This window comes from Pongo abelii, chromosome 19, assembly GCF_028885655.2.
Source record: "Pongo abelii isolate AG06213 chromosome 19, NHGRI_mPonAbe1-v2.0_pri, whole genome shotgun sequence".
Taxonomy (NCBI): domain Eukaryota; kingdom Metazoa; phylum Chordata; class Mammalia; order Primates; family Hominidae; genus Pongo; species Pongo abelii.
Window position 1 is genome coordinate 70,496,547 of NC_072004.2, and position 24,379 is coordinate 70,520,925.

At 45.4% G+C, this 24,379-nt stretch overlaps 1 protein-coding gene across 6 annotated transcripts in view; it reads left to right on the forward strand.

Annotated features, from left to right (window-relative positions):
* The window catches only part of WIPF2 (WAS/WASL interacting protein family member 2), a 63,382-nt gene continuing 39,003 nt past the window's right edge, over nucleotides 1-24,379 (forward strand). For 2 of the 6 annotated variants that reach the window (XM_054546637.2, XM_024234969.3), the window contains exon 1: nucleotides 44-228. The gene's annotated coding sequence lies outside the window, so the exon portion shown is untranslated. Of the gene's footprint in view, nucleotides 254-419; nucleotides 530-24,379 lie in introns of those variants that run through there. The other 4 variants (XM_003778858.5, XM_024234968.3, XM_024234971.3 and 1 more) reach the window with 4 other exon arrangements.

The following is a 24,379-nucleotide window of genomic DNA, read 5'->3' on the forward strand; positions in this document are numbered from 1 at the left end:
ATGCGTCTCGCGTCTCTCCGCTCCTTGCTCTCTCCTCCTTTTCCCCCCCGCCTCCATTTTGTTCGCGGACGCTGGGGACGGTGGGAGCAGATCCATTTCCGGGTTGGCAAAAGGGGCGGCGGCGGCGGCGGCGACGGCGAGAAAGAGAGCTTGCCGGGGGGCTAGCAGGACAGGAGGAAGCCGGAGTGTAGGCGGCAGAGGATTCGCTCCCAGAGCAGCTGCGGCCAGGTCGGAAAGAGGCCGGGGCGGCTGGGTCAGTCGCTGAAATGACCTGCGGACCTGAGTGGGAGGGAAAGTCGCGGGGAGGGGGGCTCGGGGCGGGGCTTGAGAAGAGAGGGGGGGCATTAGAGGAGGGGCCGGAGGGGGAGAGGGGTCTTGCGGGCGGGGCCTGAGGGGCGGGGGGGCCGGGGGACTGGATCGGAAGAACCTGGAGGAGAGAGGGCGTGGGGAATCTGGGGAGGAGTGGTCGGATATTGGTATGGGGCGAGCGTGGACTGGGAAAATGGGGAGGAAGGTTTTTGAGAGACAGGTAATAAGGGCTCCTGAAGGGTTGGGTGAGGTAAGGCGGCAACTCAGGGTGAGGGACGAAGGTAATCGTGCGCAAAAAGGGAGACGGGAACGGAGGACCTGTTGGGAACAGCTAATTAGCAGGATGCTGTGGGTGAGGAGTCCAGTGTGACATTTTGGGGATTGAGTTAGGTGAAAGCTAGTGTTTGAGAAGATGGCTTGGGAAACTGCTTACACGGAGGGAATCTTGAGAGCGTTCTTTGAAAAGGAATCAGAATTTAGTTAAAGGTTGGATTGAGAACGTTGAGATGCGCATTGGAACGTCTGGAGTTGAGGGTTCATGTTGAAGTGGTGTGAAGTGAGGGAAGATGGAATTTTTTTTTGTTTTAAAGGTGGGGTCTGGCTATGTTGCTCAGACTAGTCTTGAACTCCTGGGCTCAAGCGATCTTCCCACCTTGGCCTCCCAGAGTGCTGGGATTACAGGTGTGAGCCACTGCACCCGGCCAAGATGGAAATGTTAAAGTGTTCAGCATGGCAGTGTGATGGTCGAATTTTTGATCAGGAAGGAAAGTTCTTAAAAATAACATTGGGGCAAGGAACTGGTATGTGATGGAATTCTTTTTTCTTTTTTTTTTTTTTTTCTTTTAAGAGACGTGGTCTCACTCTGTCGCCCGGGCTGGAGTGCAGTGGCATGATCATGGCTCCTTAAAGCCTCGACCTCCTGGGCTAAAGTGGTCCTTCCACCTAAGCCCCGCCAATAGCTGGGACCGCAGGTGTGGCCACTACTCCCACCTAACGTGTATATATATATATGTATATATATATATTTTTTTTTGGTGGAGACAGAGCCTTGCCCTGTTGTCCAGGCTAGTCTGGAATTCCTGGGCTCAAGTGATCCTCCTGCCTCGGCCTCCCCAAGTGCTGGGATTACAGGGATGAGGCACTGTGCCTGGCCCAGAATTCGTTTTTTTTTTTTTTTTTTTTTTTTGAGACGGAGTCTCGCTCAGTCGCCTAGGCTGGAGTGTAGTGGTGCGATCTCGGCTCACTGCAAGCTCCGCCTCCCGGGTTCACGCCCATTCTTCTGCCTCAGCCTCCCGAGTAGCTGCGACTATAGGCGCGCACCACCACACCCGGCTAATTTTTTTTTGTATTTTTAGTAGAGACAGAGTTTCACTGTGTTAGCCAGGATGGATGGTCTGGATCTCCTGACCTTGTGATCCGCCTGCCTCGGCCTCGCAAAGTTCTGGGATTACAGGTGTGAGCCTCTGCGCCTGTCCAGAATTCATATTTTTTAAAGGACTTGAATAATCTGTTATTGATTTGGGCTCTCCCAGGGTCCCCATCCTTTTTCATGCTGTTATTTTTGCCTTACGGTTTTAGTTTTTGACTGTCTTACTGAATGTTTTTGGCTATTCTGTTCTCCTTTTACAAATCAGAAGAGAACCACAGGGAATAAGGACAGTTTTAGCCTACCTATGGATTTAGTAAATAACTTCAAGGCAAATTATTAAACTCTCATTTTTTTCCCCTTTGAAATATAGGTTTCCTCTCTCCCTGCCTCTAAGTTTAACACATGGGATCTTTAAAGTGGTTGCATAGAAGTGATCTCTGAAAATGAGATTGAGATATTGATATTTAAAAGACATACAATGGTGTACCTGCCTGTAATCCCAGCTACTTGGGAGGCTGAGGCAGGAGGATTGCTTGAGTCTAAGAGTTCGAGACCATTCTGGGCAACATAGCAATACACCATCTCTCTCTCTCTTTTTTTTTTTTTTAAGACGGAGTCTCACTCTCTTGCCCAGGCTGGAGTGCAGTGGCATGATCTCGGCTCCCTGCAACCTCCGCCTCCCAGGTTTAAGCGATTCTTCTGCCTCAGCCTCCCAAGTAGCTGGGATTACAGGCGCGTGCTGCCACACCCAGCTAATTTTTGTATTTTTAGTAGAGACAGAGTTTCACCGTATTGGCCAGGCTGGTCTCGAACTCCTGACCTCGTGATCTGCCCGTCTTGGCCTCCCAAAGCGTTGAGATTACAGGCGTGAGCCACCGCGCCTGGTCGACCTGTCTCTTAAAGAAAAACAAGGCTGGGCACGCTGGCTCACGCCTATAATCCCAACGCTTTGGGAGGCCAAGGTGGTGGATCACCTGAGGTTCCAGTGAGCTGAGATCGCGCCATTGCACTCCATCCTGGGCAACAAGAGCGAAACTCCACCTCAACAACAACAACAACAACAACAACAAAAGGGAACATGTCTTTCTGTTTCTTCCTCTTAGCCTTGCTCGTGTGTGTGCGTGTGTGTGTGTGTCTGCGTGCTAGCCAGGGAAGAACTGGTTTTGATTTGATGCATATTCAGTTTTTTTTTTTTTTTTTTGAGACAGAGTTTCGCTCCTGCTGCCCAGGCTGGAGTGGAATGGCGCAGTCTTGGCTCACTGTAACCTCCGCCTCCCGGATTCAAGCGCTTCTCCTGCCTCAGTCCCCCCAAGTAACTGGGACTATAGGCATCCACCACCACGCCCAGCTAATTTTTTGTATTTTGGTAGAGATGGGGTTTCACCACATTGGTCAGGCTGGTCTCGAACTCCTGACTCACCTCGGCCTCCCAAAGTGTTGAGATTACAGGCATGAGCTACCACACCTGGCCACATGTTTAGTTTTTTAACTCTTATTAATGTCAACTTTTAAAAGTAAAAATTTCATATTGTGTTACATTGTATTGGTTGCCATCAAGATGAAGATAGGGAGGTTAAGAGTTGGGGGAGGTGGAGATGAATGAAGTCAGTTGATGAAGACTAGTAGAATGTAGTGGTTTTTTTTTTATTTGTTTATTTATTTATTTATTTTGAGACAGAGTCTTGCTATATTGCCCAGGCTGGAGTGCAGTGGCACAATCTTGGCTCACTGCAACCTCTGTCTCCTGGGTTCAAGCAATTCTCCTGGCTCAGCCTCCCAAGTAGCTGGGATTACAGGCATGTGCCACCTGGCTAATTTTTGTATTTTTAGTAGAGACAGGGTTTTGCCATGTTGGCCAGGCTGGTCATTTACTAATTCCACCTCACACTTGATACTAGAGTAGTGTTTACTCTAGCTGGTACTGATAAGTTATGTGATAGCACCAAGGTGAAATGCAGGGGAGGTGTGAACATTGGAGTTTTCAGGTTTTACTGATGGCTTTTATGAAGGGAAGAGATTCCAGACTCACTAGGTGTTTTTAGGAAAAAAAAAAGGCAAGAGACAGAAGTCTTGTTCTGTTGAAGAGAAAATTTTTTTTTTTTTTTTTTTTTTTTGAGATGGAGTCTCGCTCAGTTGCCCAGGCTGGAGTGCAATGGCATGATCTCTGCTCACTGCAACCTCCACCTCCCTGGTTCAAGTGATTCTTCTGCCTCAGCCTCCTGAGTAGCCGGGTGCCATCACGCCCGGCTAATTTTTGTATTTTTGTAGAGACGAGGTTTCACCATGTTGGTCAGGCTGGTCTCGAACTTCTGACCTTGTGATCTGCCCGTCTCGGCCTCCCAAAGTGCTGGGATTACAGGTGTGAGCCACCGCGCCCGGCCCGAGAAAATTATTAAATGTTCTTTCTTTACTTGTGCTCTCTGATCGGGAGAGTAACCTGGTATATGTTAGTCTGTTTTCCTGCTCCGAAATAACTGAAATTCATGGGCTCTTGGTTCAGGCAGCTTCAGCAAACATAGTCTTCTTACAACCCCAGGAAGAGCTGCAGGCTACAAAATATATGCATTTATTTGGGAGTAAAAACCTGCTTAATATTATGCTATTGCAACCTACAGTGTACCTTTTTGGTTTGTTTTTTAAGGGGATTTTGAGATAACATATGGAGGCTCGGTGCTCCTGGGCAGACTTTTGGTACAGCCTGCTTCTTTTTTTTCTTTTTTTTCTTTTTTTTTTTTTTAGAGACGGAGTCTCACTTTGTCCCCCAGGCTGGAGTGCAGTGGCGCAATCTCGGCTCCCTGGAAGCTCCGCCTCCCAGGTTCATGCCATTCTCCTGCCTCAGCCTCCCCAGGAGCTGGGACTACAGGCGCCTGCCACCACGCCCGGCTGATTTTTTAGTAGAGATGGGGTTTCAACGTGTTAGCCAGGATGGTCTCCATCTCCTGACCTTGTGATCCACCAGCCTCGGCCTCCCAAAGTGCTGAAATTACAGGTGTGAGCCACCGCGCCCGGCCCAGCCTGCTTCTTTAACGTAATGATTTTCCATTTTTCCTATCCTGTCACAGTTTTCCATTGCTCTGCTTGAGCCAGTCCTATGTAGAAAGTGGCAAATTACACATTTTTTCTCCCCTTTTAGTCTCTGGTGGACATCTTGTCTGTGTCACAGTTTGATACTACCAAATTGAAAGGATTCTTCACTGCTTCAGATGGGGAGGGTGACAGAAGCTGAGCTGTTTCCTGGCTCAGAGAATGGACTCTGTCAAAGCAAAGAATAGTTGTAGAGACACAAACTGGGCCCTTGAAGCTGTGACTAACATTTTGGCAACATGCATCCCTTTGCCAAATAACTTCTTTTCTTCTTGAGTGTGATTGTTGATCTCCTTCTCAAAGTAGGCTCTTGTTGCTACTGTTCTTCACACAACTCCCAAGCAAAAGTTGGCAGAGTTCCCGTTGACTGACTGTGTCTTGAGGGATATGCCCCGGATTAGAGTGGATGGGGCGTTCCATGTCAAAATGAGGTTCATTGGCAGATCCTGAGAGCTGCTTTGCAAAGAAATAGAGGCAGTACTCTTTACTGAATGTTGTTGTGATCCTTTATCTTTCTTCTAAATTCAAGTCTGTTTCTTATTCATCTAGTGATTAGATGCAGAATCATTGCCTTTGCCTGGCTTCATGGGCATCGTGGAAGAGAAGACAGTATTTCCGACTTTTTTTTTTTTTTCTTTTCTCACTCAAGCCATTGAGCCTGAGGAACTACAGGCTAAATTTATGAGCATTTCTTGATATCTACGAGGGCTACTAAAAAAAATGCTGAATAGACCTTTATGGGGAACAACAATGTTAATAGGAAAAAAAGGTGATATGTTTGCTAATGTCTATGTCAGTCTTAACTCTTTAAGATTTTGGCTCAGTTTGGCCTATGAGCCTGCGGAAGTATGTAAGTTATCAAATAGGGGGGCCAGGAATTGGTTTCTTCCTTGCCATTTAAGCTTGGCAAAGTTAGAGCAATTTGGAATGGCTATCCAACAATGTGTTCTACTTAGTAAATACTCTCTTGTTTTTCAGGAGGTAGTTAGCTAAAGGTAGGGTTATCTCCAATATGTTTTGGGATGGATTGTGAAGATCATTCCCTTTTTATTTTGAGACAGGATCTCTCTCTCTTGCCCAGGCTGGAGCGCGGCGGCGTGATCTGTAGCCTTGACCTCCCCAGGCTCAGGCTCAGGTGTTTTTCCCACTTCAGCCTCCTGTGTAGCTGGGACTACAGGCACACGCCACTATGCTTCGCTAATTTTTATTTTTTGTAGAGATGGGGTTTCGCCGTGTTGCCCAGCCTGGTCTTGAACTTTTGCCGGCCTCCTAAAGTGCTGGGATTATAGGTGTGAGCCACCAGGCTCAGCCATTATAATTGATTTTCAAAAAAAATTTAGTTTCTTAAGCTTCATGAATTCAAATTGAGTGCCATTTGGATTTTGAGGCCCCTCAGTGGAAATAACTTGTTTTTAGCAAGTAATTATGATATTTCTAAAGTGCAAATTCACTGACCTACTTTCTGTGCTTCTGGAAATGCTGAATTGAATAATCCTTTTTTTTTTCCCCTCCCAATAATCCCTCTGACTGTGAAAACATTCTCCATATGTATTCAGATTGGGATAGTTGGTAAAAAAAAAAAAAAAAAAAAAAAAAGGAATTTTCTTTTTTTTTCTTTTTTTTTTTTTTTTGAGATGGAGTCTCGTTCTGTCGGCCAGTCTGGAGTGCAGTGGCGTGATCCCAGCTCATTGCAACCTCCGCCTCCTGGGTTCATGTGATTCTCCTGCCTCAGCCTCCCAAGTAGCTGGGATTACAGGTGCACACCACCACACCCGGCTAATTTAATTTTTTTTTTTTTGTATTTTTAGTAGAGACGGGATTTCACTGTGTTGGCCAGACTGGTCTCGAACTCCTGACCTTGTGATCCGCCCACTTTGGCCTCCCAAAGTGCTGGGATTACAGGCATGAGCCGCTGTGCCCAGCCTTTGGAATTTTCTTCTAAGGTAGTACACTAGTATGAGATGCGATGTCTGAGATTTGTGGATAAGTGAGTTTTCCTTCTTCCATTTCTGCCCTCCCAGTGCTCACCCAGTAGGGAGGATGTTTATCATCTAAGATCCAGATGTGAGACATTTAAACTGTTTCTTTCTCTGTCTTAGAAATAAGGACAGAACTGTTTTTAGCAAATTTTATTTTTTTAATTTTTTAAATTTATTATTAGTATTATTTTTGAGACTGAGTCTTGCTCTGTTGCCCAGGTTGGAGTGCAGTGGCACAATCTCGGCTCACTGCAGCCTCTGCCTCCTGGGTTCAAGCGATTCTGCTGCCTTAGCCTCCTGAGTAGCTGAGATTACAGGTGCACGCCACCATGCCCAGCTAATTTTTGTATTTTTTAGTAGAGGCGGGGTTTCACCTTGTTGACCAGGCTGGTCTTGAACTCCTGACCTAGTGATCTGCCCGCCTCGGCCTCCCAAAGTGCTGGGATTACCGGCGTGAGCCACCACGCCCAGCCTATTTATTCATTTTTTTTGAGACAGAGTTTCACTCTGTCAGCCAGGCTGGAGTGCAGTGGCAAGATCTAGGCTCATTGCAAGCTCCGCCTCCCAGGCTCAAGCAATTCTCCTGCCTCACCCTGTCAAGTAGCTGAGATTACAGGCGTGTGCCACCACGCCCAGCTAATTTTTGTATTTTTAGTAGAGACGGGGTTTCACCGTGTTGGACAGGCTGGTCTCAAACTCCTGACCTCGTGATCTGCCTGCCTCAGCTTTCCAAAGTGCTAGGATTACAGGCATGAGTCACTGCTCCTGGCCACAAATTTTATATTTTAAATAAATAATACAAAATTTAAAAGATAAAAAAGTATATAAGCAGGATGGTGGCCATGGAAGTCAGAATCCACTAAGGAGTATGTATCAACTCACCTGCCAAGAAAAAGAAAGTATATAGTGAATACCCTTGGAAACATCTACGTTTGTCTTCCTATCAATCCAGTTCATCTTCCCAGAGGCGACTCGTATTATTATTTTCTTAAGATCTGTTCCAGGTCAGTTGCGGTGGCTCACACGTGTAATCCCAGCACTTTGGGAGGCCGAGGCGGGCGGATCACCTGAGGTCAGAAGTTGGAGACCAGCCTGGCCAACATGGTGAAACCCTGTCTCTACTAAGAATATAAAAATTAGCGGGGCATGGTGGTGTGTGCCTGTAGTCCCAGTTACTCAGGAGCTGAGGCACAAGAATCGCTTGAACCTGGGAGGCGGAACGGTGAGCTAAAATTGTGCCACTGCACTCCAGCCTGGGTGACAGAGTGAGACTTTGTCTCAAAACAAAACAAAACAAAAAACAAAAAAAAATTTGTTCCAGAGATACCAGGTACATATAAAGCAAATATATATATTTCTTGTTTTTTTTTTTTTTAATAGATGTAGCACACTGTTAATACTATCTGTATCTTTTGCTTGTTTTTATACCTCTTTTGGCTGTTACTCCCTATCAGCAATAAAGATACTTGGCACCCACCTTACATTGATAGACATATACAGTTTCCAGTCTTTTGCTATTACAAACAATGCTCCAGTGAAGAAGCATATATATTTGGCTCTTTGCATATGTGACTCTGTCTGTAGGGTAAATTCTTAGAACTAGAATTGCTGAAGCTGATTTTCTTTGGTGTTTGTTATTCATTTATTCAACAAGAATTTTTGAGTTCCTACTGTGTGCCAAGTACTGTGGTAGGGGATGTAGGGGGTGCAGATAGGGTAGTGAAGAAATTTTCTCGGTCTTTTTTTTTTTTTTTTTTTTTTGAGACAGAGTCTCTCTCTGTCACCCAGGCTGGAATTTAGTGGTGCAAACATGGTTCCTTGTAGCCTCGACCTTCTGGGCTCAAGCAATCCTCCCACCTCAGCCTCCTGTGTAGCTGGGACCACAGGTGTGTGCACAATTTTTAAAATTTTTTGTAGACATGAGGTCTCACTTTGTTGCCCAGGCTGGTCTTGAACTCCTGGGCTTAAGCAGTCCTCCTGTCTCAAAGTGCTGTAATTACAGGCATGAGCCACCACACCTGGCCCTGACTTGTTCTTCCACTTATGGTGGAAGACTTTTTTTTTTTAGACAAGGTTTCATTCCCATCTTGGCTCACTGTGACCTCCACCTCCTGGGCTCAAGCGATTCTCTTGCCTTAGCCTCCTAAATAGCTGGGACTGCAGGTGCATGCCACCGTGGCTAATTTTTGTAGTGTTTGTAGAGGTGGGGCTTTGCCATGTTGCCCAGCCTGGTCTTTTTTTTTTTTTTTTTAGACGAAGTTTTGTTCTTGTTGTCCAGGCTGGAGTACAGTGGCACGATCTCAGCTCACCGCAACCTCCGCCTCCCGGGTTCAAGTGATTCTCCTACTTCAGCTTCCCAAGTAGCTGGGATTACAGGCATGCATCACCACGCCTGGCTAATTTTGTATTTTTAGTAGAGATGGGGTTTCTCCTTATTAGGCTGGTCTCGAACTCCTGACCTCAGGTGAGCTGCCCACCTCGGCGTCCCAAGGTGCTGGGATAACAGGTGTGAGCCACTGCACCTGGCCAAAGACATTTATTCATTTATTCATTTATTTGTTTTAGACAGAGTCTAGCTCTGTTAGCCAAGCTGGAGTGCAGTGGCACGATCTTGGCTCACCGCAACCTCTGCCTCCCAGGTTGAAGCCATTCTCCTGTAGCCTCCCAAGTAGCTGGGACTACAGGTGCATGCCACCATGTCTGGCTAATTTGTTTGTATTTTTAGTAGAGATGGGGTTTCACCATGTTGGCCAGGCTGATCTCAAACTCCTGACCTCAAATGATCCGCCTGCCTCGGCCTCCTAAAGTGCTGGGATTGTAGGTGTGAGCCACCGTGCCTGGCCCAAAGACATTTATTAAACAAATAATTATTACCGTTGCTGTAAATGCTGTGGAGACAGCTAATGATTAGCCCATCCCAGGTTGATTGAGAGGAAGGGCAGTCAGAGAAGGTCTCTGAGGAATTGAGTTTTAAGGGTGAAACCTAAGAATGAAGGGAGGACAAAAGACTGATCTAGGTAGAGGAGATGGCATAGGTGAACGTCCTGAGGAGGGAAAGAATGTTTGTATTCTGAAGAATTGAAAGAGGTTCCAGTGTGGCTGGAGCTTAGGGAGTGAAAAACAGAGAGGTAGGAGGCAAGGCTTCAGAATGTGAGCTGTCCTAAAAAATGGGTAAATAGGCTGGCATGGTGGCTCATGCCTGTAATACCAACACTTTGGGAGACCAAGGTGGGAGGATCACTTGAGCCCAGAAGTTCAAAACCAATCTGGGCAACATAGGGAGACTCCCAGTCTCTATATAATTAAAATACTAGCTGGGCATGGTGACAAGCACCTGTGGTTCCCAGCTGCGCAGGAGGCTGAGGTAGGAGGATCACTTGAGCCCCAGGAGAGGGAGGTTGCAGTGAGCTGTTGCAGCACCACTGCACTCCAGCCTCGGAGACAGAGTGAGACCCTGTTTCAAAAAACAACAACTAAAAGAGTAATAGAATAGTGAATTTTGAGGTCAGCTTCTACAATAGAGCTTTTTTTTTTTTCCTGTCAGTTCTTTTACTAGTGTTGATGATGAGACTATCAGTGTCATAAAGAAGTCTGATGCTTGTGCAGTGAAACAGTTTTTATAAGAACTTTCCTGGATAAAACCTATTCTTTTAGTCTTGATTTCTCATAGGTCCTGCAAATCAAACTTGGTTGGCTGGATTAGCTCTTAAAATTTTAGGATCTTAGAAATTGTTTTGGAGATTAGGATTATTGGGGAACGATTCTTAGATTATGGGGGATGATGGGATTGTCAGTTTACCAGACTTGCTATTTAGGAAACAGAAAACCTATTTACTTTTAGTGGGAGGAGCAGGGAGGAGTGTTTAAAAAAAGAAAAAACCTATTTACTGTTAAGGAATGTTGACTGTTTTAAAAATCATCTTCATGGTGCTAGGGAGAGAACAGATGTTCTTATTTTGAACCGATGAATATAGTATTCTGTCGTACCCATCATCTAGGCCATATGTCTTAGCATGACACGTAAGTCTTGTTGGACACGCAAGGTAGCCCAAGGGCCATTATAATTCTGAATATATGAAAGCGTTTTTATCTGCAAGTGTATTGACTTGTTCAGAAATCACAGTACTCAAAACCCAGATGGTCCTGTTTGATTTAGTACTTTTTTTGTTTAATTGGATCAGCTTGCCCTGTTTTTATAACTTAAAGTAGACTCTTGACTTAGCAGCCCATCACTAGTGATCAAGGGATGGAAATGTGCAAATTTTCTAGCATTTCAGCCAGGAGCATCTGTGTTTCTGATGGCTTAAGGGTATTAGAATGTAAGAGAAGAGACTCCTTGACAATGAAAGTCACAGCTTTGTTATTAGATTATCTGTGATGAGTTGGGACTTAATATATTATCTTTGAAATGAGGCATGACACTTCTCTCCATGTGAAGTCTGGATCAACATTTTTTGGAGCATCTGTTTAAGTGTTCTTTCAGGCCTTTTCTTAGTGGGGACTGTTATCACTGGATTTTTCTTCTATCTGACTGTTCTCTGTGCTTTTCTGCTTTTTTTTTTTGAGACAGTCTTGCTCCGTGTCCCAGCTGGAGTGCAGTGGCACGATCTCAGCTCACTGCAACATCCGCCTCCCGGGTTCAAGCAGTTCTCTGCCTCAGCCTCCGAGTAGTTGGGATTACAGGTGCCCGCCACCACGCCCAGCTAATTTTTTGTATTTTTAGTAGAGACAGGGTTTCACCATCTTGGCCAGACTGGTCTTGAACTCCTGACCTTGTGATCCACCCGCCTTGGCCTCTCAAAGTGCTGGGATTACAGGCGTGAGCCACCGCGCCTGGCCGCTTTTCTACTTTTATATATGGAGTGTGCAGATGAAGGCTGGCTCTTGGAAGTTGGGAGCTAGTAATATGAGATATGGCTAGCTTACAATCTGAGAAGAGCTGTTTTTTTTGGTCATCCATGACTAGGTTTCAGCTTGCCTTGTAATTGCATTTTAAATCTAATTAACAGTTTCTTAGAATGTCTAAAGATTCTTTGATTTTTTTTTTTTAGCAGTTAGTGGCATTACATTGAAAACAAGACCTAAAAAGAGAGTTAAGGTAATTGATTTTACTTTTATTTTTTTGAGACAGGATCTGGCTTTGTCACCCAGGCTGGAGTGCAGTGGTGTGATCTCTGCTCACTGCAGCCTCTGCCTCCTGGGCTCAAGCAATCTTCCCACTTCAGCGTCCTGAGTAGCTGGGATTGCAGGCACATGCCGCCACGCCTGGCTAATTTTTTTTTTTTTTTTTGAGACAGGGTCTTGCTCTATTGTCCAGACCAGAGTACGGTGGCGTGATCTCAGCTCACTGCAGTCTCTGGCTCCCAGGTTCAAGCAATTCTCATGCTTCAGCCTCTGGAGTAGCTGGAGTCACAGGTGCACGCCACCACACACAGCTAATTTTTGTAGTTTTAGTAGAGACAGGGTTTCACCATGTTGGCCAGGCTGGTCTCAAACTCCTGACCTCAAGCAGTCCACCCGCCTTGGCCTCCCAAAGTGCTGGGATTACAGGCATGAGCACCACCATGCCTGGCCTAATTTTTGAATTTTTGTAGATGCTTTTGCCATGTTGCCCAGGCTGGTCTCGAATTCTTGAGCTCAAGTGATCCACCTCGGCCTCCCAAAGTGATGGGATTACAGGTATGAGCCACCGTGCCCGGCCAGTAATTGATTTTAATATTCATTTCTCTTTTTTTTTTTTTTTGAGGTGGAGTTTCACTCATGTTGCCCAGGCTGGAATGCAGTGGCGTGATCTCGGATCACTGCAAACTCTGCCTCCCGGTTCAAGCGATTCTCCTGCCTCAGCCTCCTGAGTAGCTGGAATTACAGGCATGCGCCATCATGCCCGGCTAATTTTGCATTTTTAGTAGAGACAGGGTTTCACCATGTTGGTCAGACTGGTCTTGAACTCCCGACCTCAGGTCATCCGCCCGCCTCGGCCTCCCAAAGTGCTGGGATTACAGGCATGAGCCACCATACCTGGCTCATTTCTCTATTTTTGTGCGTACCTTTGCAATTAATTTTGGTTGTGATTTCCTATGGTAGATTGGAAGTTGCTCTCATATTTGCCCTCTGTGGGATTGTTGATCACTGTGTGGTTACACCCAGGCTGTGGCAGAGATTCAGGTCACATTAGCCAGCCTGCTGCCATTTGAGTTGAGTCAAGATACTGGTTCTAGAATTGGGCTTAATTAAGTCTTTAAAATTTTTTGTTTTGTTTGGGATTTTCTATTCTCCTTAACTGCATTGGTACCAGATCCAACATTGACCTTATATTTTGAAATTTTGGTCAGTTTGTTTATATGGTGGTTTTGCTTATACAGTGTTAGGGTTTTTGGTTTTTGGTAATTGTTTTTTGTCAAAATAGTAAGAATACATAAAGAATCAGATAGTACTACAAGGCTTATAATTAGAAAAAAAAAACACTGCTTTATTTCTGCTTGTTTGTTTTTAACCACTTTTGCAATTTTTTTTTCCCTGATGTATATTATCCATATTTCTACATAGTATGTTTAGGGTGTTTATTCTTTCTTTTTTTTTTGATAGATGAAGTCTTGCTATGTTGTCCAGGATGGCTTTGAACTCTTGGGCTCAAGCAGTCCTCCTGCGTTAGTGGGGAGTACAGGTGTGCACCACTGCAGCTGGCTATACAGTTCTTTCTTGAGTTTTCCATTCTTAGATATTATCTGTTGAGGCTGAAGGTGATGGCACAAGCCTGTAATCCCAGCACTTTGGGGAGGTCAAGGCCTGAGATTGGGAGTTTGCAACCAGCCTGGCCAACATGGTGAAACCCCGTCTCTACTAAAAATACAAAATTGGGCCGGGCACTGTGGCTCACGCCTGTAGTCTCAACACTTTGGGAAGCTGAAGCGGGCGGATCACCTGAGGTTGGGGGTTTGAGACCAGCCTGACCAACATGGAGAAACCATATCTCTACTAAAAATACAAAATTAGCCAGGCGTGGTGGTGCATGCCTGTAATCTCAGCTACTCGGGAGGCTGAGGCAGGAGAATTGCCTGAATGCGGGAGGCAGAGGTTGCGGTGAGCTGAGATTGTGCCATTGCACTCCAGCCTGGGCAACAAGAGCAAAACTCCATGTCAAAAAATAATTAAAAAAACAGGCCAGGCACAGTGGCTCATGCCTGTAATCCCAGCATTTTGGGAGGCTGAGGCAGGTGGATCACAAGGTAAAGAGATTGAGACCATCCTGGCCAACATGGGGAAACCCCGTCTCTACTAAAAATACAAAAATTAGCTGAGTGTGGTGGCGCATGCCTGTAGTCCCAGCTACTCAGGAGGTGCACGCCTGTAGTCCCAGCTACTCGGGAGGCTGAGGCAGAAGAACTGCTTGAACCTGGGAGGCGGAGGTTGCAGTGAGCTGAGATCACGCCACTGCACTCAAGCCTGGTGACAGAGTGAGACTCTGTCTCAAAAACAAAAACAAAAACAAAAAACCCGGAAAGTATCTGGGTATGGTGGCACGCGCTTGTAGTTCCAGCTATTTGGGAGGCTGAGAGGTAGGAGGATCACTTGAGCTGGGTAGGTCAAGGCTGCATTCAGTAAGCCATGATCACACCACTGCACTCCAGCCTGGGTGAAAGAGCGAGACCCTTTCTTCAAAAAAAAAAAGAAAAACCATTTTTGTTATTTCAAAGAGGATATCTTAGATGCTTACAAGACCATTGGAAGGCTGGAAGAGCATAGGTCAGGGAAACCTCGTTGCAGGAATTTCAAGAAATTGCTTCCGTTAATAATCTTAGCTGCCTTAAGCACCAAAACAGGCAGTTTGCAGAAAATTAGAAACGGCTGCAAACCACAAGTCTGCCATCTGTCCGAGGCCACACACGCTCTCATTGCTACTGGAGAAGCAGTAATGGCATCTACCCTTCTTCCATTGTGCAAATCTTCTTTTTTTCCTTTTTTTTTTTTTTTGAGATGGAGTCTTGCTCTGTCACCCAGGCTGGAGTGCAGTGGCGCGATCTCAGCTCACTGCAAGCTCTGCCTGCTGGGTTCACGCCATTCTCCTGCCTCAGCCTCTCTAGTAGCTGGGACTACAGGCGTCCGCCACCGCTCCCAGCTAATTTTTTGTATTTTTAGTAGAGGCGGGGTTTCACCGTGTTAGCCAGGATGGTCTCGATCTCCAGGCCTTGTGATCTGCCCACCTCGGCTTCCCAAAGTGCTGGGATTACAGGCTTGAGCCAGCGCGCCCGGCCCATTGTGCAAATCTTAAGTGTTGGTAGAATTTAAACCACAATGGCACTGATGGAGGATTCTGATAAATGTAGTTCCCAGGCCTCCAGATGAATCCAGAAGGAAGTAGAAGCGAAAGTTGCAAAAGAAAAAAAATTTAGCGCCCAGTATAATGACTGTATCATTCGATTACCTTTACTTCCTTGTGTAGTTTTTCCCTAGACATAGTAATTGTCATTCCTTTCCTTCCTTCCCTTTTTTGTTTTCTGCTTGTTTTACGGAAAGTCACTAATTCATCCCTAAACTCTTGACAGGTATAAACCTCTTCTCATCATTGAAGCACATTAGTGGAGCACCTCTTCCAGAGGCTTTATGAAGGGAGTCTTTGGAGAGTGAGACTTTTTTTTTTTTTTTTTGAGACGGAGTTTCGCTCTTGTTGCCCAGGCTGGAGTACAATGGCACGATCTCAGCTCACCACAACCTCCGCCTCCCGGGTTCAAGCGATTCTCCTACCTCAGCCTCCCGAGTAGCTGGGATTACCGGCATGCATCACCATGCCCCGCTAATTTTGTATTTTTAGTAGAGACCAGGTTTCTTCCATGTTGGTCAGGCTGGTCTCGAATTCCCGACCTCAGGTGATCTGCCCGTCTTGGCCTCCCAAAGTGCTGGGATTACAGGCATGAGCCACTGTGCCTGGCCTCTGGAGAGTGGGACTTTTTTGAGGCCTTGCATATCTGAATTATCTCCTTTCTACCTTCACAGTTGGCAGTTTGACAGGATTAAAAAATTTTTTTTTTTTTGAGATGGAGTCTTGCTCTGTCACCCAGGCCAGAGTGCAGTGATGGGATCTCGGCTCACTGCAACCTCCGCCTCCCATATTCAAGCAATTCTCCTGCCTTAGCCCCGCCCCGAGTTGCTGGGATTATAGGCATCCGCAACCACACCTGGTTGATTTTTTGTATTTTTGGTAATGAAAGGGTTTCATTCACCATGTTGGCCATGCTGGTCTAGAACTCCTGACCTCAAGGTGATCCATCCGCCCCAGCCTCCCAAAGTGCTGGGATTATAGGCATGAGTCAACTGTGCCCGGCCTAGATATAAAATTTTCTACTGGAGATTATATTTCTTTGGAAATTATAAGCCATTGCTTTATGGTCTTCTAACCTTTTTTTTCTTTTAAGACAGAGAATTGCTCTGTTGCCCAGGCTGGAGTGCAGTGGTGCAATCTTGGCTCACTGCAACCTCCACCTCCCAGTTCTTTTGCCTCAGCCTCCCGAGTAGCTGGAACTACAGGCGGGTGTAGAGATGGAGTTTTGCCATGTTAGCCAGGCTGGTCTCGAACTCCTGGCCTCAACCGATCCTCCTCGCTTGGCCTCCCAAAGTGCTAGGATTACAGGCATGAGCCACCCCACTCAGCCTCTTTTTTTTTTTTTTTTTTTTTTTTTAAGACGGAGTCTCACTGTTGCCCAGGCGGGAGTGCAGTGGTGCGATCTCAGCTCACTGCAACCTCCACCTCCCCGGGTTCAAGCAGTTCCCTGCCTCAGACTCCTGGGTAGCTGAGATTACAGGCGCCCACCATCACACCCGGCTAATTTTTGTGTTTTTAATAGAGACGGGGTTTTACCATCTTGGCCAGGCTGGTCTTGAACTCCTGATCTCGTGATCCACCCGCCTCGGCCTCCCAAGGTTTCTAACTTTTAATAGTGGCATTATGAAGTTTGATGCTATTTTGACTCTAGATTCTTTGTATGGGATCTGTGTTTTTTCTCTGGAAGACTTTAGGATCTTCCCTTTATTCTTGACATTCTGAAATGCAACCATGTTGTGCCTTGGTGTGGATATTTAAAAATTCATCATACTCAGCATTCAGTGGACCTTTTCAGTCTGGAAGCTTATTTCAGTCTATCCTGGGAAATTTTCTTGTATTATTTCTTGTATTGATAATGTATTCTCACTTTGATAATTATTTATCTCCTCTCTCTTTCTGGAAACCCCAAACTCCTAGGTTAGTACTCAATTTTTTTTTCCTATTCAATTTTTCTTTTTGAGACAGAGTCTCACTTTGTCATCCTGGCTGGCGTGCAGTGGTGCTATCTCGGGTCACCGCAATCTCTGCCTCCTGGGTTCAAGGGATTCCCCTGCCTCAGCTTCCTAAGTAGCTAGGATTACAGGCGTGCGCCACAACGCCCGCCTAATTTTTGTATTTTTAGTAGAGACAGAGTCTTACCATGTTGGCCAGGCTGGTCTCAAACTCCTGACCTCAAATGATCCGCCTGCGTTGGCCTCCCAAAGTGTTTCAGATAACAGGTGTGAGCTACCATGCCCAACCCTAATTTTCCATTTTTTTTTCCTTCATTCAATTTTTGTGAGATTTCCTTAGCTGTTCTTCCAACTCTCTGTTGTCTTTTAAATTCCTGTTATCAGTTTGTTTAATTTCCAAGGGCTTTTTGTTTTTTTTTTTTTTTTTAGACAGAGTCTCACTCTGTCGCCCAGGCTGGAGTGCGGTGGTGTGATCTCGGCTCACTGCAACCTCCGCCTCCCGGGTTCAAATGAGTCTCCTGCCTCAGCCTCATGAGTAGCTGGGATTACAGGCACGCACCACCACGCCCAGCTAATTTTTGTATTTTTAGTAAAGATGGGGTTTCACCCTGTTGGTCACGCTGGTCTCAAACTCCTAACCCTGTCTCTACTAAAATACAAAAAAAAAAAAAAAAAAAAAAATTAGCCAGGTTTGGTGACGTGCGCCTGTAATCCCAGCTACTCAGGAGGCTGAGGTAGGAGAATTGCTTAAACCCAGGAGGTGGAGGTTGCAGTGAGCCAAGATGGTGCCACTGCACTCCAGCCTGGCAACAGAGGGAGACTCCATCTCAAAAGAAAAAAAAAAAAAGCTCCTGACCTTGTGATCCACCCGCCTTGGCCTCCCAACGTGCTGGGATTACAGGCGTGAGCCACCGCCCCCGGCTCCAAGGGCTCTTTTTATTATCTGAATTTTACATGTATTTTTGGACATTGTCAGGAATTCTGTTTTGTTACTTTGATTCTTTCATGTTAGAGATTTTCTTTAGTTGTCTGATAATTCGTAGCTGCTTATTCAATTTTTATTATTTATTTATTTGAGATGGAGTCTGGCTCTGTTGCCCAGGCTGGAGTACAATGGCACAATCTTGGCTCACTGCAACATCTGCCTCCCCGGTTCAAGCAATTCTCCTGTCTCAGCCTCCCAAATAGCTGGGATTACAGGCACCCGCCATCATGCCTGGCTAATTTTTGTAGTTTTGTAGAGACAGGGTTTTACTATGTTGGCCAGGCTAGTCTTGAACTCCTGACCTCAGGTGATCTGCCTGCCTCGGCCTCCTAAAGTGCTGGGATTATAGGTGTGAGCCACTGCACCTGCCCTTATTTATTTATTTATTATTTATTTTTTGAGACAGAATCTCACTCTGTCGCCCAGGCTGGAGTGCAGTGGCACAATCTCAGCTCACTGCAAACCTCCGCCTCCCGGGTTCAAGCGATTCTCCTGCCTCAGCCTTCTGAGTAGTTGGGATTATAGGCGTGTGCCATCACGCGTGGCTAATTTTTGTATTTTTAGTAGAGATGGGGTTTCACCACCTTGGCCAGGCTGGTCTCGAACTCCTGACCTCGTGATCCGCCCGCCTTGGCCTCCCAAAGTGCTGGGATTACAGACGTGAGCCACCGTGCCCGGCCATTTATTTTTTAAGAGATGGGGTTTTGCTGTGGGGCCCAGGCTGGACTCAAACTCCTGGGCTCAAGTTATCCTCCTACCTCCAGGTAGCTGGGACTACAGGCTCATGCCACTGTGTCTGGCTTCTGTTTATTTTATTTTATTTATTTATTTATTTTTTTGAGACAGAATCTCACTCTGTTGCCCAGGCTGGAGTGCAGTGGTGCGATCTTGGCTCACTGCAAGCTCCGCCATTCATGCCATTCTCCTGCCTCAGCCTCCCAAGTAGCTGGGACCACAGGCGCCCGCCACCACACCCGGCTAATTTTTTGTATTTTTAGTAGAGACGGGGTTTCACTGTGTTAGCCAGGATGGTCTCGATCTCCTGACCTCGTGATCCACCCACTTCAGCCTCCCAAAGTGCTGGGATTACAGGCGTGATCCACTGCGCCCAGCCTTGGCTTCTGTTTATTTTTAAGAATGTGACACTAAGAAGCTCATCAAGTGGTGGACACTACTATAGGGTATTGGGATTACAGGCACCCTGGCAGGCTGGTAAAAGGACTCCTCCAGTCCTCTGCCTAGAGAGTATAAGCCAGTGGCAGGTGTTTGAGTATAAGTCTGGCTGCCAATGTTTTTGGAGCCAAGTGAGAGAAAGGAGCTGGGGAGGGAAGAGAGGTCTCACTGTTGACTCATTAGGCTTTTCACTTGACACCCTTATTTCAGTCACTGCCCTTAGCTGTGACTAGTTCCTTTGGACTCTTTGGTTCAGCTTTTCTTTTTTTTTTTTTTTGAGATGGAGTCTCACTCTGTCATCTAGGCTGGAGTGCAGTGGCGCTATCTTGGCCCACTGCAACCTTTCCACCCAGATTCAAAGGATTCTCCTGCCTCAGCCTCCCAAGTAGCTGGAATTACAGGTGCCTGCCACTGTGCCTGGCTAATTTTTGTATTTTTAGTAGAGATGGGGTTTTACCATCTTGGCCAGGCTGGTCTTGAACTCCTGACCTCAGGTGTTCCACCCGCCTTGGCCTCCCAAAGTGCTGGGATTACAGGCATGAGCCACTGAGCCTGGCCTGGTTTAACTTTTCTAATTTGCCTGGCAGCATGGGGAGGGATGGAGGAATCCATTTGCTACACAGACTTTTTTTTTTTTTTTTTTTTTTTAAGATGGAGTCTTCCTCTGTCACCCGGGCTGGAGTGCAGTGGTGCGATCTCAGCTCACTGCAACCTCCACCTCCCAGGTTCAAGCGATTCTCCTGCCTCAGCCTCCCAAGTCGCTGGCAACTACAGGCATGAGCCACTACACCCGGCTAATTTTTTTGTATGTTTAGTAGAGACGGGGTTTTGCCAGGTTGGCCAGGCTGGTCTCGAACTCTTGAGCTCAAGTAATCCACCTGCCTCGGCCTCCCAAACTTCTGGGATTACAGGTGTGAACCACCGCGCCAGTCCCAGACTTTCAGCCAGTCCTCCTGTTTAGCCCCTTCTACACTATCACCCACTCTTCCTGAGGTACCAGTTGCCTCTAATTTCTGAGACGTTTTGATTCAGAAGTTCATCTGTGGTGGGAATCTGCTTGCTTCTTCCCACTGCAGTGTTTATTTTTTTTTACTTTTGTGAAGTTATTTATTACTAGTGCATTTGCTTTTTACCTTCCAAAACTTTGTTGACATCTCTCTCTCTACTGTCTCCTTTCCCAGTTTTTTGGCTTGTTGTTTGGTTTATGTCTTTATAAAAAAAAAACCTGGCTAGGCGCAGTATCTCACGCCTGTAATCCCGGCATTTTGGGAGGCTGAGGCGGGCAGATCACGAGGTCAGGAGATCGAGACCATCCTGGCTAACATGGTGAAACCCTGTCTCTACTAAAAATACAAAAAAATTAGCCGGGCATGGTGGCAAGCGCCTATAGTCCCAGCTACTCGGGAGGCTGAGGCAGGAGAATGGCATGAACCCGAGAGGTGGAGCTTGCAGTGAGCTGAGATCGTGCCACTGCACTCTAGCCTGGGCAACAGAGCGAGACTCCGTCTCAAAAAAAAAAAAAAAAATCCCTTTGCTGTAATTTTAATGGTGTTTTATGATGGAACATTGATTAATGCATGCAATATATTATGTTTAACATGTTATTCAACATATTCATCAGCTTTTCCTTGCCAATATCCATTCAGACACCACAGTGTCTTTACAGTTGATTACTAATACTCCTTTAAAATAGTGTTTTCTAGACTCCCCTAACACCAAGAATCACTTAAAGTGCTTGTTGGATATACAGATTACCAGATCATGCTCCTGGAAAACTTCTGATTTTAGTTGGTTTAGATTAGCGCCCAGGGATCTTTTTTTTTAAAGTGTGTTTGTTTTTAAACAAATGCCCTAAATGTGTCTTATCTTCAGGCAAGTTTGGAAACCCTGCTTTAGAAGGATTCTTTTTAAACCGTTAATGCCATCTTACATCTCCATGGCAAACTCCTTAGCCTTCCCCTAATACTGCTTTTGTATTCAGACTCTGTTTTAGCCTGTCTAGCTTTGGTCTGGATTTCTGAATTAGCATGTGTGTCTTTCATCTGATTAACTCCCCTCTTTAGTATTAAATGTTGGCTGATGGTAATAACTTTGGGCTTGTGTGACTTCATTTTTTTTAGTCAGCGTCTCTAAACCCACTGGTTCCTGGGATTTACAGGAGAGGAAATACTAGTTATGAACATTGAGCTGCTCTGCACCGATTTACTAAGTCCAAGGAATCAGTGTTTTTGGTGAAATGGAAAATTGACTCAGGCTTTGAAAACAGATGTCCTAATCATCTGCCTTGGGTTTATGCAGCGTCATTTTTGGAGATGTTGAAGCACTGTGATTTGAAGTTTGTTTTTAACTTTACAATCAAAAGGACACAATTCTCCCTTTTGTATTATAGATTCCTAGGCCTAGAAAGGAAAAAGGGTTGTATCTTTTGCTGCCGGTCTGTAAAGTATCTGGAAATGTGTTTGCAGCTGCTCCTTGGTTGTTGTGAATTGCTTAGAGGTTAAGAGCCAAATAGTACTTGTCTTAGCAGTGTTGCAGAGGCTAACTGTGGTACCCTAGTTCTCAGTTCTTGGAAATCTTATGGCTGTTATTAACTAAAATACAGCTGAGGAGGTCGTGTTGGCTCTGACATAGAGTTGATTTGCATTCTAAGATGAGCAGCTCTATAGAAATAGCTGTAATACAATTTTACAACTTCCATTGAAACAGTTTTTTGAAAGGCTATGGCAGGAGGATTGTTTGAGGTCAGGAGTTTGAGACTGGCCTGAGCAACATAGTGAGAGCCTGTCTTTGCAAACAAAATAAAACGATTACCTGGATGTGGTATTCCCAGCTACTCAGGAGGCTGAGGTGGGAAGATTGCTTGAGCCTGGGAGGTTAAGGCTGCAGTGAGCTGTGATTGTGCCGCTTGCACTGCAACCTGGGCTGTGGGGTGAGACCCTTTCTCAAGGAAGAAAGAAAGAAAAAGCAAGAAACAGTTTTTTTATTGTTGTTGTTTGTTTGTGTTTTGAGACAGAGTTTCACTCTGTTACCCAGTGGCACAATCTCAGCTCGCTGCAACCTCCGCCTGCCGAGTTCAAGTGATTCTCTTGGCTCAGCCTCCTGAGTAGCTGGGATTACAGGCACCCACCGCCATGCCTGGCTAATTTTTTTGTATTTTTAGTACAGACGGGGTTTCGCCATGTTGGCCAGGCTGGTCTCGAACTCCTGACCTTAGGTAATCCACCTGCCTTGGCCTTCCAAAGTGTTGGGATTACAGGTGTGAGCCACTGTGCCTGGCCAAGAAACAGTTTTGAACAAAGTCACAAAAACAAACCTACATCAAAAGTGTTATTGTCTCATTGATTATTGGTCACTGGCTGTGTTATAAGGCATGACTTTGAACTATTACTGATTTACTGCGATTGACTATTTTCTGTACACGTCTCCCTATCTCCCAGTGCTGTACTTCAGTGCTTTCAGGATAATGAGGTTTTTTCTTTGCCTTGAGGGGTTGGGCGTGAGGTCATTCCCTGATATCTGTTTTGGATGATTTCAGATATTTAATTTACATTACTTTTGCATTAGTTATTGCTAGTCTATCTTTTTAAATGAAGCTTTCTTTGCAGCTCTGGTTATTTAATTGAACACAGGAGTAGACTTCTCATTAATTTGTCATCATTTTAGATGAGAGGACTCAGCTCCTGGGCTGCCTTGTATCTGGGAATAACCCATAGTATCTAATATTTACCACATAAGGTAGTGTATGAAGGTAGACTTCCGAATTTACATTTTTAGGGCTTTAAAAAAATAATCTGGGGCTGGTCTGATGGTAGTGGGTTATCAGAGCTTATTAACGTTAGTGTCACTGCAGTTGGTATACAAACCCCCACTGCTAAATTTGACTGGCTTTAAAAAAAATCTGGGGGAAGAGGAAAGAGTCACATTAGTGGGGAAAGCTGCATTTTGGGGATGCATTATGTTTTTGTTAAAAAAAAATGTTTAAAAGAATTTCATCATTCAGTAGTTGTATCTTTCTTCTTCCTCCTTCATTTTCTCTTTCAGGGAGGAGTAAAACATCCAGGTTTCATTTGTTGTAGAAGTCGTAGGATTTTTCAGGTTTTTTTTTTTTTTTAGACGGAGTCTTGCTCTGTTGCCCAGACTGGAGTGCAATGGCGCCATCTCGGCTCACTGCAACCTCCGCCTACCGGGTTCAAGCAATTCTCCTGCCTCAGCCTCCTGAGTAGCTGGGATTACAGGCATACGCCACCACACCCGGCTAATTTTGTATTTTTTTTTTAGTAGAGATGGGGTTTCTCTGTATTGGCCAGGCTGGTCTAAAACTCCTGACCTCAGGTGATCCACCCACCTCCACCTCCCAAAGTGCTGGGATTACAGGAGTGAGCCACCACGCCCGGCCCGATTTTTCAGTTTTAATATTCATGATGGTTATGTGATTTTTTTTTATTACTTGTTGGATCAGTCAGATTTGCTGCATAGTTGAATTTCTGTGATGAAAATTTCTGTAGTTGAAAAAATTTTTTCCCTTAAGTAACCTTGGAATTTTAATTAATTCCATCTCTACATGTGATAGAAATCTGTTTCACCAGAGGTTTGACTGAATTGAATTTCAAGAAGTGGTGGCACTTTCTCCATTGAGAGGAGAGGGCTGTGAGCTATAGAAAAAGCCTTTTTTTGGAGTGGTAGTGGTAAAATATGTGTAACATGAATGTTATTCTAGTCTGTTTCCTTGTACTTTAGAGAAACCAGAAACGCTTTAGTGGAAACCCTCTGCTATAGTCTGTCCTAGAACACATGGAGGCAAGTTCTTCATTCGTCTTGACATTATTCCCTGTGTAATTATAGGAACCTGTTTGGCTCCTGCCGTTGTTGGTTCCTGGAGTGGCATGTGAATACTCTTAGGCAGCTCCTGGCTCTTTTCTCATTTTGGGGTTTTTTGGCCTAGGGACTGGATGCCATTATGCCATTGTAGTCATGAGCTCCTACCTCCCATGCTGGATTGCTTTTCAGGAGCAAAGCTGAAGGACAGCTGAACAGGTGGGCAGATTACCAACAGGTGACTTTTAACCCCGGAAGGCCTTCAGTTAGTACTTAGTCTCTGGATGAGGTTAAGCCAGGAGATCAAGTATAGTCTGTGGGATTGATGAGATAACCGATCGAACTTCTGGTTTGAGTGTGAAGCTATTGGTTCGTTTAGGTTTCTTTGGTTTTACA